Source organism: Panthera tigris, chromosome A1 (genome assembly GCF_018350195.1).
Source record: "Panthera tigris isolate Pti1 chromosome A1, P.tigris_Pti1_mat1.1, whole genome shotgun sequence".
In the NCBI taxonomy this organism is placed as follows: domain Eukaryota; kingdom Metazoa; phylum Chordata; class Mammalia; order Carnivora; family Felidae; genus Panthera; species Panthera tigris.
Window position 1 is genome coordinate 48,395,817 of NC_056660.1, and position 16,887 is coordinate 48,412,703.

At 38.3% G+C, this 16,887-nt stretch overlaps 1 protein-coding gene and 1 long non-coding RNA gene across 2 annotated transcripts in view; one reads left to right on the top strand and one right to left on the bottom strand.

Annotated features, from left to right (window-relative positions):
- Positions 1 to 16,887, bottom strand: part of KLF12 (Kruppel like factor 12) — a 1,146,238-nt gene that overhangs the window by 648,816 nt on the left and 480,535 nt on the right. The gene's annotated exons all lie outside the window — the stretch shown is intronic.
- LOC122236588 overlaps positions 1 to 16,887 on the top strand; it is a 36,653-nt gene that overhangs the window by 10,556 nt on the left and 9,210 nt on the right. The gene's annotated exons all lie outside the window — the stretch shown is intronic.

A 16,887-nucleotide genomic window follows, 5' to 3' on the forward strand; every position in this document is an offset into this window, starting at 1 on the left:
TTCTTGAAACTCTACTCTTTTCCATAGCTTATAATACTTTTTCCTGCATGTCCTTCTAGCTCTGAGAAATTTTTTTATTACTTCTGTAATATCTTTTTATTCTGTCGTCTCACATTTCACAGTGTTCCAGAGCTCTCTACTGTTTCCATTCTATATTGCCCTCTCTACATAAACTCTTAAAGATTCAACTAAAATATATATAGCAACAGTTCATAAATTTGTATCTCCAGACAACCTCCTAGAACTTCAAACTACACATTAAATAACTTTTGGACACTGGAAGACTGATAGTCTCCTTGAATTTGATATGTCTAAAACTAGACTTATTTTCTTCCTTTACCCTCATCCTTAAACCGAATCCTGTTCCTCCATTAGCCAGTTAATAACATTACCATATAGAGAACCAATATAGAAACCTGAGAGTCATCCTAAAGCACTTTCCACATCTCATGATTCTCTCTCTTCCTACATTCGCTCTTCTACCCCACTAATAATCAACCTCTAAAATTAGTGATATAGCAACTGTATTGTGATGATGTCACCTCTTTCCCAAACCTGCAACCACAACCAATTAGTACCCTCATGATGCCCATTCTAGAGCTCAGGAATATTGTTACAGAAGCTAAACTATATCCTGGCCTCCAAGTTTGTGGCTTTCAAATTTACTAGCCATACTGCTACCAGCATGGTCTATCCAAAATGAATATCAACTAAACCTACTACTCCACTCAAAATCTACCCATGGTTCTCCATAATTTACCAGAGAGCATTTGGTTTCTTTGGCGCATCATAGAAAATCGGCAATTAGCTGGATCCTACTTTTCTTTTTATGTCAACTGTTGCTCACATCTAAAGTCCAAAAACACTAAATTAGCTGCTCAAACAATGTATGTTATTTTATTCCTCAGTAACCTTGTTTATGCTTTTATTTCCTATGTAAAAGCTTCTCTCTATTCCCCATATCCCCTTCATGACTTGGTTCAGGCACTACATCCATTTCCTTGGTTCAGGAAAGAACACCCAAGCCTTTTTAAGCAACCTGAGTTCCTCTGTGTTTCCTATGCATCCTTAAACATCGTTACCATTAGCTATACCATAGTATTGTACATTTAAATTACCTATTCGTTTTTCATGTTGACGTAGGCAACACGAGTTCCTCAAGGCCATTATCATTCCTATAAGTTCAGTGCTGAGCAGAGTGCTGTCCATACAGCAGGTACACAATAAATGCTTTTTGAACTGAAATTGAACAGTTTTCCATTATATTTCTAACATTTCACCTGAAATATTTTCTTGTGTCCAACTTTCCTACAGTCAGAAGAAAGATACCACCTCTCTAATATCCTGTTTGGCAGAGATAGACAATTTCTTATTTAACTCACCTTTTATTTTTCAAACTTCATGTAATTTTTTTGGTCTTTTAAAATCCTTTTAAAAACAAAACTGTATATGTATCTGCTTTTGTATCACAAAGAGGAATATAATAAATAACTTTTTATTCATATAAAATAAGCTTATTGAAACAATGGATTGAGATATCAAGTTTGTGAAATTTACTATTAAATTCTGAGTTTTCCACTAACTTGTTGTATTAGTCTGGGTTCTCCAGAGAAACAGACCCAGAACACTGTTTATTGTAAGGAATGGCTCACACAGTTACGGAGACTGCAAAGTCCCAAGATTTGTAGTTGGCAAGCTGGAGACCCAGGAGAGCTGATGAAACACGTTCCAGTCCAAAGTCTGAGTCTGAAGACATGAAAAGACCGATATTCCAGCTCAAAGACAGTCACACAGAGAAAACACATTCTTCTCTACCCCACCATTTTGTTCTGCTCAGGCCTCCAATGGGTTAACACTGACCTCCGTTGGGAAGGGCCATCTGCTTCCCTCAGTCTACCAATTCAAATGTTAATCATATTCAGAAACACCCCTCACAGACATATCCAGAAAAATGTTTGATTATATATCTGGACATCCCATGGCCCAGTCAAGTTGACATATAAAACTGACCATCACAGGGGTGCTGGTCAACAGACCAGCTGGGTGCTGGTGGCTCAACAGACTGAGCCACCCTTGACTGAGTCTGACTGATGATTTCAGTTCAGGTCATGATCCCAGGGTCATGGAATTGAGCCCCTCATCCAGCCCCTCACTGAGCATGGAGCCTGCTTAAGATTCTCTCTCTCTCTCTCTCTCTCTCTCTCTCTCTCTCTCTCTCTCCTCTCTCCCTCCCTCTCCCTCTGCCCTTCTTCCCTACTTACGTGCCCTCTTTCTCTCTCTCTTAAAAAAAAAAAAAGACTGACCATCACAATAGTATATTATGAGCATTTCGTGTATCATTAAATATTTATCAAAGCCATAATTTTATTACCTAATCTTAATTCTTATGGATGTACCATTCATCACCATTAAATTCTTCTATTGCTGACTATGAAATTGCTATAAATTTTTAGCAATATAAGTAATAATGCAATGAACATATTTATATCAATATCTTTGATGACATGTCTATCATTTTATAGAGATAAGTTAATGAGTTGTCTATCTGCTCATCTTTGCTGCCTTTCAGGCACTACTCTCCCACTCTGTGTGGTGCTAGTGCGGCTATTCAGGTCACCCTCCCCTAATCACCACAATGGTGGAAACCGTATCAAGCTGGCCAATCAGAATAAAACATTCTTATGGCTCAGGGATGGTTCAGAGATAAACATTGGACATGGAGCTCTTTCTGAGACTTTGTTGCTAGAACTCTCAGGGAAGACAGATGTATTATATTGGAATTACTGAATTGTGAGGATGTGATCTGGAGTTTTGGTGGCCATTTCCCTGACCTTATGGATAGAAAGTCTTTACAGAAGAAGGTCAACACATAGGGAAGAAGGATGCAAAGAAGGCTTCCTTTAAACTGTATTGGTCCCTTATGCAGTGTTGCCTATAGCAAATTTGTTCCTGGAATTCTGCTACTTGGACTAATTAGTTCCCCTCTTATGCATAAATTATTTTGAATTGTAGATCTCTCATTTTCAACCTAAGGGGACAAGTTCTTAGAAATGATATTATTTAGACATAGGTAATAAACACTGACTAAAGAATTTTACCAGATTATTTTTCAAAAAGGTTACATTAATTCATTTTTAATTAATTCATATTTTATTCAGCAGTTCAGTAGAAATAATAGAATAAATTAGAAAAAATAGAAATAATAACAGTAGCATTAGCAATAAATATTTAATTGAGTACTACTATATGCCTGTCATTAAACCTAGGTTTATGTTTGGCAGGGAGTTAATTGTATACATGCTCATTGCAATGGACATTGGCAGAATTGGTCCAGAATCTAAAATGTATATAATAAATCAAATAATCTATAATATACTGTGTATGCCTTTGCTTTTCTTTTAAACTTTTAAAATAAAGTTGCTTGTTTAGCTATTCTATGCTCAAGAAAATAAATACTGTAAAACAAACGTAACTGAATGTTTCAGTTAAGGTAATACTATTTGTTATAATACAGAAATCTTTATGGCCTAATACTGTAGAGAGCATATTTATTATTCAAAATAGAGCATTTTTGAGAATGAAAGGGGGAGCTTTTAGTAAATATGCTGGATCGACAGCTGTAAGCTGGAACTTCCTGTCATAGTAGGACATAGAGTCACTTGAATTCATACAACACGTGTTTATTTCTTACTTAAACAAAGAGGTGCTGGTGCAGTGGCAGAAATTTTGAGTTCTGCCCATGCAATTATTTGTGGGTCAGGCTCGCAGAGACACTTTATTTTCAACATGTGGCTTTTAAGGGTAAACTGGGTGTTACCACCCAGGAGGATTTATGGACCTTGCCTGGAAGTGAGGCAATTGTGTTCACCCACATTCTATTGGCAAGAACTCAGTCATTTGGCCACATCTAAGTACAACCGTGGCTTCAAATTGTAGTCCAGTTAAGTACCCAGGAGGGAAAGAGAATGGTTCAGTAACAGCCAGCAGTATGTTTCCACAACTAAAAATAGAACATTTAAAATAATATATACATAGTTATAGAAATATGTTAAAATTTTGGCCCAGGAGACATGAAACTATAGATTGATATTATATTTTATCTCCTGAACATTCTGTTATTCTAGTATTTCTAAACTACTCCTTAAAAAGACTCAATTAAAATATGTTAGACAAACTCTTTTAGATTCTACCCTTCACAGGATTCCATCATGTATTATTTTTATCAGAACCAATGTCCTAATCTCACTTTATTTAGACAGCTTTATGTAATATAAAAAACATAGATTTCAGGGTTAGAAAAACCCAAGTCACAATACTGATAACTACTTACTAAAGTCAAAGTCTTGAACAAGCTACTTAACCTTTCTGAACCTCAGTTTTCTGTTCTATAAAATGGAGGCAAATATCTATCTCACAGGGATGGATGTGAGAATTAATTAATATATTTGATGTGCCAAGTTTAATGTCTGACCCACAGTAGATACTCAATAAATGTTGATTCCCTTTCCTTCGAGTACTTAATGTCTGTTGTATAAACGTAATTAATTGCTACTTAAGAAAACTGTTCCCTCACTCTAATTAATAAAGCGTGTCAACTGGAAATAAGTAATTTAAAATGCTGGAGTATAGAAATTGTAGCTACTAAAGTGTTTTCAAAAGTTACAAATAAAAACAAAATAATGCAACACATCCCAGTTCTCCCCATAGTCCCAACTTTGCAGAGATGACAGCAAGCAAATTTATTGTTCAAAAGATTTCAGAGATGTATGAGTGCAGAAAGGCAGTCACCAGCCTTCATGGTGAAGGGTAGCAGAATTTTTCACCCCAAAATATGTCACTTTGACATAAGAATTATTATTCTTTCTTCTTCTTCTTTTTTTTTTTTTTTTTTTTTTTTTTTTTTTTGAGAAAGAGAGCGAATGAGAGAGAGCGAGCAAGAGAGGGTGTGAGCTGGGAAAGGGCAGACACAGGGAGAAAGAGAATCCCAAGCAGGCTCCATGCCCAGTGCAGAGCCTTACGCGGTGCTCGATCTTAAGACCGGCTATGAGAACATGCCTGTGAGAGCATGACCTAAACTGACATCAAGAGTCAGATGCTTACCCCACTGAGCCACTCAGGTGCCCATGACATAAGGATTATTTTAAGCTGAAGGCAATTGAGGAGCTGATTAACAACAACAACAAGCAAATAAATACACATACAACAGAACAAAATAAAACCTCTCTGCCCTCTCCTTATTTGCCTAAAGGTAGAACATAAATTTACAAAGGTGTCCTCCTCTCTCTACCAGGAAGGACACAAGGTAATCACCAAGAGACAACCCTTATCAGCCTGGAGACTACTAACAAGCCTTTATCTACCATGAGTTTCCCAGGTATTGGCCTACCCACAATTTCCTGCTCCTAGAGATTCACAGTTCTTTGTCTTGTCACTTGTCTAAAAATTTATTGTTCCTTTTCTAAGATGCTTAAATAAACCCAAGCTCTAGCTACTCTTCGAGCTACCCATCCCTGAATGTCTCTCATGTATATAAGAAATATCCTCTCGGATGAACTCTTGTTTTTCTCTTATTTAATCTGTCTTTTGTTACAGAGCCCCAGACAAGAATCTAAGAAGGGTAGAGGAAAAAAAATGTGTCTCCCCTACAATGGCAAGCTAAATTTAATTTTTCATGAAGAGAATTAAGAGAATTTTGTTGGAGGTTGTAATGCCTTAAAATATAGCTGAGGATAGTGAAGAATTATGTAGAAGTAGAAGATTAACTCAGAAGTAGCAGGTGCCCCACTGGAAGAGCATGCCCTCCACGCTAGAACAATCAGTGTTTGCCATACCATGACTTATTCTGTAGGATGCAAAAAATGGAATATTATCCTTGTTATCTTCATGTCTAAGTAGACTCTTTGGCCATATTTTTATTTTGGGAATTCGATAACATCTACAGTCTACTTGATTTTCAAGGCTGCTTTCTACCAATGTCTCAAAAAGCAGTCGAAAACCTAACAGAATTTAAAGCCAGCCACTAAAATCGGGGAAGACTGTCACAAAGTTTATTTACTCGATTTGTTGAAAATTAGGAACATATTGGTTTTCCAAAACTTGAATGAGATGACATGGGTGCATGTCTAAGCAATTTTGAAAAATGTTAGGGGGTGTTTGAAATAGTTTGAAATGTTTGAAATAGTTAGGGGGTGCCTGGGTGGCTCAGTCAGTTAAGCATCCGACTTCAGCTCAGGTCGCGATCTCGCAGTCCGTGAGTTTGAGCCCTGCTTCAGGCTCTATGCTGACAACTCAGAGCCCGGAGCCTGTTTCAGATTCTGTGTCTCCCTCTCTCTCTGCCCATCCCCCACCCATGCTCTGTCTCTCTTTGTCTCTCAAAAATGAATCAATGTTTAAAAAAATTTTTTAAAAAGAAAAACGTAATTAGTTATCACTTAAATCTTGTCTTTAAAGGAAATTAAGAGCCCACTGCTGTGAATTTACAAGTGGTGCCAAAATATAACATCTCTGCTTAGAGGATTTAAAACAATATTAAAGGAATAATTTCATCTTAGGTTTCTTTTAGTTTCTTAACAACTTTAGGGAAGAGAAGAATCTACTTGGAGCTGAAAAAGTATAGATAATCCTGTACAAGTGAATTTGGTTCAATGCCTTCTTTCTAATTATCTTCTCCACTTTCAACCACAGGCACTATTAACCTTAATATGCCCTGTTTAGCTACCACCCTCATGGCATCACTTTTTCTTGATGACCTTTATTCCCATGTGTTTGCAAACTGCAACATTACCCAACTTCACCACATCTCATTTGTTCAGGGTTCAAGATTCAAACTCTATATTCTGATAACTGACTCTAGGCCAAAGTGTTAATAAGCAAGGATAGAAAGCTGATATTTGGTGATCTGTGCATTTTAGTGGAGACGTTTAGATGAATTTTACTCTATATTTACTTCCGAAAACGTAATTGGCTGACACGTTAGGTTGCACAAGAGCTGATTTTAATGACACTCAAATTATACTTCTTGGTGGCTGCCTACCTTATATAACATAGGGTGGACCATGGTTGTTATCAAGTTTGTGCTCTTTGTGGTAAGAGAAAAGGTTGAACCAATTGATTAGTTAGTGGTTTCTGTCTTAGTATTTTTGGAGGGATACCTATTTTTTTTTCTTTTTTTTATATGAAATTTATTGTCAAATTGGTTTCCATACAACACCCAGTGCTCACCCCAACAGGTGCCCTCTCAATGCCCATCACCCACCCTTCTCTCCCTCCCACCCAACATCAACCCTCAGTTTATTCTCAGTTTTTAAGAGTCTCTGATGGTTTGCCTCCCTCCTCTCTGTAACTTTTTTTTCCCTTCCCCTCCCCCATAGTCTTCTGTTAAGTTTCTCAGGATCCACATAAGAGTGAAAACATATGGTATTTGTATTTCTCTATATAACTTATTTCACTTAGCATAACACTCTCCTGTTCCATCCACATTGCTACAAAAGGCCATATTTCATTCTTTCTCGTTGCCACGTAGGATTCCATTGTGTATATAAACCACAATTTCTTTATCCATTCGTCAGTTGATGGACATTTAGGCTCTTTCCATCATTTGGCTATTGTTGAAAGTGCTGCTATAAACATTGGGGTAGAGGGATACCTATTAAAAGAAAGAGTGGTGTGGTGCCATGTCACCTCAGGGCTATCTAACACATTTTTAGTTCTTGTTAAATTCAAAATGATACATAAATTATAGCCAAGTTATGACTGACCAAGGTTCAATGGTAAACTTTCATTTTCTCTATCAAGTATTTGCTGAAGGCAGATCTAGGAATTTAAATATGGCCTTCTCTGGAGATGAGCAGTTCTCAGGAACAGACTAAGAAATTTGCCTGGAGGCCTTCAAAGAGTTCACTTGAAGGTCCCTTTTCACTGGGACAGACGACTTGGCAGGAGGGATGGGCTGCAGAAATTTTGCTTTTTCCAGTTTCACACTTTCCTTTCCTCAGTCTTCAGAGCTAATATAGATCTAATTTTCTCTCCTTTCTCATGTCATTTTTCATACTTTCATATAGGGCATCTCTCATATTTCTGCTTAGATCAAGGGCAGAGCCAGGCAGATCAAGGTAGAATAAGCCTTAGCTAAATGTTTATGCCAGTTTTTCAAATTTATGGCTTGTATGGAACACTCAAAGTGGTCAGAAGAAGAATCATTTTTGTTTCCTACTTAAATTATTTTAATTTAGTCTAACAAACCAAGAGTCAAGTGTTGTCAAACCTGCTCTATGGTTCATAACTTCCTGAAATAAAACTGAAATTGATCTCAGGAGAAAAGACCAGAGGCACCCCAATGTTTTCAAAATGGAAGATAAAAATAATTTTTTATTCTTATCAAGCAAAATATTCATTTTGAGAAGAGCAGTGTGATACAGCCAGATTCCATGGCCAGATGGTCAGCCTTGTGTAGACAAAACAGTGGAACATCGGACTAAATTGTGTACTTTGGTGTTAGGTAAACACAACAAATACAGTAGGTAGCTGATTCTCTGATAGATTCCTCATCTTTTCTAGACTCAGATGGTGAGCCCACTTGTGAAAGTTTTAGGGATTTTACCTTACCATAACAATAAACAAAATAGGATATGCTCGAAGAGTAGAATAGTAAATAAAAGATTTACAGTTCATGTCTTCAAATATCTCTATGTGTGTGTGTGCCATGGAAACTATACTCAGATTATTGAAGCCTTCATAGTACTTAAATGTGATATTTACAAAAACCAGATCTTGGCAAATATATGATGTTATCTACATATATGAAATATATTCACTTAACTAATTTTAAGAGTGGCTTAAAAATTTCTCCAAAAATTCTAGTCTAAGATCCATTTTTTTTATACCACTGATTTGAGTGATAATATTATTGGGTGATAGTATTATTAGGTAATATTATTACCATCCTGGTAAAATCAGTATGAGTTTTTCTATTCGTTCCTGTGGGTATATGTGTGTGTGTGTGTGTGTGTGTGTGTGTGTGCATGCATGTGTGTATGTGTTTGTATGTGTGTAGTTTAAGCACTGACCAAGGGTAGCAACTGATGTACATAGCTGACAGCCTTTTTGCTTTGCCAAAATAGACCACAGTTTGTAGGGTTTTTAGAACAACCGATTTCAGACTTTCCATAATTTCCATTGTCCTGGAGATAAGCTGAAAGCTTATCATCTCTTGAGTTGATTACAAAAGAGCTTTCCTGATCTTCCTCTTTAACCGAAATGTTCTCATTCTCTTTCTTTGCAGGCCCCTAGGCTCTTGTTTTCTGAGATAAATCACTCTCTTCCCTCCCAAAGCAAAATGAAAGGGGCAATTATACCCTCGGTGATTCTTAATTGTCCCAATTAACTAAGTCAGTTTCTGGAGTCTGAGCTGAAAATGAAGCTCAGAATGTGCCTTCAATAAATGGAATTTGTTAAGTCAACTTGAGCCTTTTTTTTTTCCCAGGAAAATTCAGCTATTTGATTATTGAACTGCAGTCACTCTACTGGTGCCCTCAATTTAGATTAGAATAAAAATAATGTGCTTTCTAAATCCTTAGTTAAATTAAAGGGAACAACAACAACAAAATTTCAATACTGAGTATCTCTTTTTTTTTTAAAATGTATGTTTATTTTTGAAAGAGAGAGAGAGAGAGAGAGAGAGAGAGAGGAGAGAGAGAGAGAGAGAGACAAAGTAAGAGTGGGGGTAGGGGCAGAGAGAGAGGGAGACACAGTATCTTAAGCAGGCTCCAGGCTCTGAGCTGTCAGCACAGAGCCCAATACTGGGCTTGAACTCACAAACTGTGAGATCATGACCTGAGCCAAATTCGGACACTTAGCCGACTGAGCCACCCTGGTGCCCAGTACTGAGTATCTCTTAAGCATATTTTATTTTAAACAATAAGTTTTCATTTCTTCCACATGCTTCCCTTAAGTCAGCATTTAATTTTTTTCTTGTATTCATTCTTGTTTACCAGCAAGTATCAATATATCAAATAAGTTTTACTAAGAACTGATATAAAAAGCACTGTGGGTCTTAACAGAGAAATTAATGCCTGGATTATATAACCTAGATATGCCCTTCGCTTATACATGGGAATATTGAAAAGATTCATTCGTTAGTGATTCTCATAATCAGAGGAATTTAAGTTTTGAAAATGTTTGAAAAAAATGTTTTGAAAAAACTTAAAGGTATTACTAGGGTAATTAAAATGAAACATGTTTTCTAAATCATTGGAACAGAAGGAAGGAAATACAATATCCATTTATCTAAGTCAGAAAGGGAGTGACATCATCAAGATGGTGACGCAGGTCATTTCTGACTTCAGTCTCCCTTACAAGAACACCAACTAGCAACTATCCATACATAAGGCACCTCTGTGAAAATCCTAGAACCCTGGGGTGAGGCTGAAATGGCCCACTGGACAACAGAGACTGAGAAGGACCACATTAGAAGGGTAGGAGGAATGGCTATACTGTCCCTGGATAGCCCCTCCCCCAGGTTGGCACAGTGCTATACCCAGAGGGCCTCCGGGGGCCTACACTACTCCAAGGAGAAAAAGAGAGGCTAAGACTGACATCGGCCTCCCCCAGCATAGCAGGATGCTAGGAAAATAACTCAGGTCTTGCCTCACAGGAAGCACCCAAGCTGAGAGCCCAGCCAGTCACTCTGTGTGTGCAGAAGTGAACTGCTTCATCTGGCCAGGGATCTTGGTGTGCAGTTCTGCCCGAGTCAGGTCCACAGCCAATGAACCAAAGATACAGGCCTGTTTTACAGCCCCACCGGGGCAGGGAAGCAAATTCATAACTGTGCATACTGCTGAAGATAGCCCTCAGTTCCACTTGACCAGGAAGCCTAACAGGAAAACTTGGAATGCTACATACCCATCCTACAGCCCTGCTTACAGCAGCGCTCAAGCATAGAGCTCAGCCAGTGGCTCTCTCCATCTGCAGAGCCAAGCTGGTGTCCCTGTCTTTCCAGGGAGCTTCGTGGGCAGATCTGCCTATTTTTGGTCCCCAGCCAATGTGCTTTACTGGCCTTGGAGCATGTCCTACTGCTCTGCCAGGGCAGGAAAATAAGTTTGAAGTCACATCTGCTGTTGAACATACCCCTAGCCCTATCTGACCAGGAAGCTTCACCAGAGCACCTGAGACAGGGCGTAGCTCATCCTCCAGCACCGTGGGTAATAGCATATGAGCAGAGAGCCCATCCACTGGCTTGGTCTACTTTCAGATCCAAGCCAGTGGCCTTGCCCAGGCAGGGAACTTGGTGGGCAGATCTGCCTGATTTAAGTGCTCAGCCAATGAGCCATGCTGCCCTTGGAGCCTATTCAGCCACCTTGACTGGGAAGGGAAGTGCTCTCATGTCCCTGCTACTCTAGCCTCATGCCTGCTTAATCACAAACCCTAACCAAAGCAATGGGGAGCTTATTGGCTTATTATAGCCCTACTTGCAGTGTTGCCTTAGCAGAGAGTCTAGCTAGTGTCTCTGGCCATAAACACAGCCAAGCTGGTGGCCATATCTGGCCAGAGAAGTTGGTGGTTAGCTCTGCCTGATTTGGGTCCCCAGCTCTAGGCCATACTGGCAATGTAGCCTGTTCTATAGTCTTTCCTAGGCAAATCTGAAGCCCTTGCTATGGCTGAATATAGCCTCTAGCCCTGCTTGACCAGAATTCAACAAATGGGAAAAAATTTAAAGGATAAAAGAATATCTTGAGACAAATGGAAATGGAATTCACGTGGAACTACGAAAGAGCCAGAATAGCCTTCTTGAGAAAGAAGAACAAAGCTGGAGGCATCACACTTCCTGATTTCAAACTATATCAGAAAACTATAGTAGTCAAAACAGTATGGCACTGGCATAAAAACACACAAAGTAATGGGAACAGAATTGAGAGCCTAGAAATAAATTCATCCATAACTTCAACTAACATTTGGCAAGGGATTCAAGAATACACAGTGGGGAAAACACATTATCTTCAATAAATGATGCTGAGATAATTGGATAATCATATATAGGAGATTGAAACTAGACCCTAATCTTATACCACTCACAAGAATTAACTTGAAACGGATTAAGTATGTAAAGCAAGACCTCAAAGTATAAAACTCCTAGAAGAAAAGATAGGGGAAAAGCTGCTTGACAATGGTCTTGGCAATGACTTTTGTATGTGACATTTAAAATACAAGCAACAAAAATAAACAATGGGACTACATCAGACTAAAAACCTTCTGCATATCAAAAGAAATGATCAACAAAATGAAAGGGCAACTTATGGAATGAGAGAAAATACTTGTACATTCTTAGCAGTAGAATTGCGGAATCACAAGGTAAATGTGATTTCTGTCTAAAAGGGATATAACAATTATCTTTTCCACAAGCAATGTATGAGAGTGTTTGTCTTCCCCAGCCTCTCCAACAGAATGTGTTGTCTTGCTTTTTAACTTTTACCAGTCTAATAGATGGGAAATTGTATCCTTAATATTTTGTTTGTATTTCAACTTCTCTAATTTGAGTTAGATTGAATATTTTTCATGTTTGAACACAATTTTCAAATCTTTTTAGTGAAGTATTTGTTAACTCCTTTGTTACATTTGTTACATTTTAAAGAGGTTAATATCTAAAAAATGCCTTTGATATTTATTCACATATTTACCATTTCTAGTACTCGTCCTTACTTTCTATGAACCCAAGTTCCCATCTGGTAGCATTTTCTTTCAGCTTGAAGAACTACCTTTAACATTTCCCTTAGTGTAGGTCTGCTGGCAACACATTTTCTCAGCTTTAGTTTTTCTAAGAAAGTCTTTACTTGGCCTTCATTTTTTGACAGATATTTTTGTTAGATACAGAAATCTAAGTTGCCAGTTATTTTCATCCAGTACTCTGTGTTGTACTGTTTGTCTTTTGGCTTCCACTTTCTCTGACGAGAAGTCTGCAATCATTCTGATCTTGTTTCCCTGCTTGGCCCCAGCTGGTGGTATACAACCCCTGGGCACTCAGAGTGGACCTCTGGGAAAGAGTTTTCAGGTGGGTGCTGTCCTGTATCATGTCAGTATCTGCTTCAGGTTTTTATCTGCCATGCTTACCCACACATTGCCTTTAACTTTTTTTGTTTATTTTTATTTATTTTTGAGAGGAAGGGAGGGAGAGAGAGTGAGAGTGAGAGTGAGAGAGAGAGAGAGAGAGCGCCAAGAAAGGGCAGAGAGAAGGAGAGGGAGAATCCCAAGTAGGCTCCACGCTATCAGCTATCAGTGCAGAGCCCCCACGTGGGGCTCGATCTCATGAACCATGTGATCATGACCTGAACCAGGATCGAGAGTCTGATGCTTAACCGACTGAGCCACCTAGGCTCCCACCTTTAAATTCTTATTACAGGTTTGTCTGCTTACTTTATCATTCTGCTTTGTTTCTAGGGATGACAATAGCTTCAGTTCTTTTCTCCCATATGAAAAGTTTGTTACTTCCTGGAATTTTGTTCATTTAAGCTTCTTTGTGTACTCAATTTTGTGATGAGTTAAAAAGAATAAGAGGTTATAATTTTGTAGCATCTCCAGCTTGTTAGTGTGAGAGCAATGATCTCCCGTGATCCTAATCTAAAGGAGCAGAAATGTCTGGCTTCCAATGAGAATATTTGTAGTTACTCTATTTAGTTCACTTGTACACACAGTCAGTGTTTGTTCACTTCATAGCACTCATGAAGTCCCCTGTTAAGATGTGATCACCCTTTACCATAGGTACTATGATTTTAAGCAACAAGATAGAAAGTGTAATTGTTAAACCTAGAAGTAATTCAATCTACAGTTTCCTACTGGTAATCAAAGTGTGACTGACTTTTATTTTCAATGCTTAGTATTGTCAAAGGGATTCAAACAATATTATAGTTAAAGCTACTATATTAAATATTAATAGAATAGTTGTAGATCACAATACTCTACGACCTCTAATAAACTGAAGCTTTGTTTTTCTTTTGAATTACTGTTGAGCTGAAATTCTTCTGGCACAGACATCTAGCAGCACTCAAACACAGGTCTCTGTAAGAAAGTGGAATTTGGGGAAATGGGTGCAGATTTCCAGTTTGCATCACTTCCTCTTCTCTCTTATGTAATGGATCACATAAAAGATTTCATCAGTTTTGTCACTAAGACTGTGTTTCCTCCACAAAAGTTTTCTTTTAATTTTTTTAAATTTAATGTTTATTTATTTTGAGATCAAGAGAGACAGAGCATGAGTGGGGGAGAGGCAGAAAGAGAGGGAGACACAGAATCCAAAGCAGACAGCAGGCTCTGAGCTGTCAGCAGAGAGGCTGACGTGGGGCTCAAACCCACGAACCGAACCGTGAGATCATGACCTGAGTCAAAGTCGGATGCTCAGGTGACTGAGCCACCCAAGCACCCCACCTCCACAAAAGTTTTAGTGGTTAAGCAAAGCTTAGACCATACTTTCAACTCTTATTAGACAATGTATTTATCTACATTATTTTACTCTATTAGATTCAAAATATAGTCATTTGCATGAATGGGTTAAATATTTCATTTCTAGGAATGAATAACATTTCTAACTCTTCTTTTGTTTCCTGAAAGAGTACTGATTCAAGGGATTATGCTACTTTTCATTTGAATAAATGTCAGATACTAGGAAATGAAATGAAATGCCTTTGCATTTAATTGCATTACAGCTGATTTTAGAATAGCTAGATATTTTTATTGTTTCAAAAAATATTAGTGTGCTATAAATCAATACTCTTTCTATTATTCTTTCCAAGGTGGATATTTTACTAAATTTGTTAGTTCTTATTTAGTAATTGACAATTCAATAGTATAAGTGCATTCATATAGAAAAGTATCTGCATATTCCACTCTCTTGGTATTTACAAACCAAGATTTGTAAATCATTTACAAAAATGATATGTATTTTTTAAGTTTATTTTTTTTACTTTTGAAAGGGGGAGGAGGGGCAGAGGGAGCGCGCGCGCGCGCGCGCGAGAGAGAGAGAGAGAGAGAGAGAGGGAGAGAGAATCCCAAGCGGGCTCTGCACTGTCAGCACAAAGCCTGATGTAGGGCTTGATCCCACAAACCATAAGATCATGACTTGAGCTGAAATCAAGAGGCACTTAGCTGACTGAGCCACAGAGGTGCACCAAATATTTTTTATGTCTGGGTAGTATTTGTGTGAAGTAAGTGCCTTCTTACTTACTTCAAGGCATGCTTTTCCCATGTTTATTTTTTATCTGTTGCTTGAAATGAAATGAAATAAAGTATAGGAGAGAAAGATATTTCATTTCTCCCCTTTTCCCCCATTCCTACTTTTGCCCGTAGAAAAAAAAGTAGCCATCAACCCCCGACACTGGCTTTTGGCGAAAGTCCTATGTGTGTGTCAGGGGCAGGATGTGGTGCGCAGTGAGAAACTACCTTCTCTCTCTCCTCCTTTACTACATCCTCTCCTCACATTCAGGGATTTATCTGTGTTCTTTATCATCATTTCTGGTATAGCAGTACTGGATGGAAGGGCAGTATGAGAGAGAAGCCAGCAAAAAATGTCCTGTGCCTTGAGTGTGTCGCAACTTTATTTTGCCTGGGCCGGGTGGAAAAGGAGATGTAGTCTGTATGGCTTTCATCTTCTATCACCTGTGGAATGCCTTTAGAAGTGCCCTAAACTTTTCCCACTGAAAACTAGGTAGAGTAAAAGACAAAAATGCTTTCAGTCGACTTTGGGCTTTATCAGTTAACTCCTTATCTATACAATTTGCTTTTTGTAAGTTTCTAAGGTAAGCAGCACTCAGAGTGTTAATTCCACTCTGTGAGGCAAATGATCTGAAAGGATAACTTGCAGCGTTCAGACTTCAGATGACAGAGGCAGACATAAGCCAAGGGTGTAGACTTCCAATTCTTCTACTACTAGATGGTTCCACCTTTTCCTCTTTGCATCCAGCAATTCACTTTCCTGAGTGATTGCAGATTTGAATTTCTAGCGGAGCCCAGTCTTTGAGTGACATCTGTGTGTACCATCCTAAAAATTTTCTGACTAACTCCATTAGCAAAACTGCTAAGAGCAGACAGCTTCAGGTAAAAGAGAAAAGCTGTATCGGATGCAGGGAGAAGAATGCAAAGAGAAAACGAGGGCGGAGTTAATTCCCAAGGACTCTGAATTTTCCCACTTGCACTTTTTTTCTGTGGCCTCTTAGGTGACCTCATCTCTATTTTGCAGCTCAATTATCAATTCCTGTTTGCCTTTCCTGCAGTCAAACAATGTTCAATAGCCACATGTATATTTATCTTATTGTTTGTTCATTCATTTATTTAGCATTTATTGAATCCTGACTATATACTAATCATTAGAATTTGGCCTAGGAATTTAAAAAATAATAATTTCCTGCTTTCAAGGAGCATGTAGTGTAGTAAATAAGGCAGAAAAGTTAGCAGAGACCAGGGTTTTTCTATTGATTACAAAATAATAATCACATGCATTAAATTCATCCTATCCTGCCACTATCCTTCCCCATTGCTGTTTTACTCAAGAAAATGAAATTTCTGGTAAATGCTCTTTTAGAAAATGCTCTTTTAGGGGCGCCTGGGTGGCTTGGTCGGTTAAGCGTCCGACTTCGGCTCAGGTCATGATCTCACGGTCCGTGAGTTTGAGCCCCACGTCGGCCTCTGTGCTGACAGCTCAGAGCCTGGAGCCTGTTTCGGATTCTGTGTCTCCCTCTCTCTGTGCTCCTCCCCTATTCATGCTCTGTCTCTCTCTGTCTCAAAAATAAATAAACGTTAAAAAAAAATAAATAAAAAAAAGAAAATGCTCTTTTAGATACTTATTGATTATGAATGGAATCTGCAAATGTGCAGGGTTTTATTTACCCAGTTTATAAACTCAGAAAA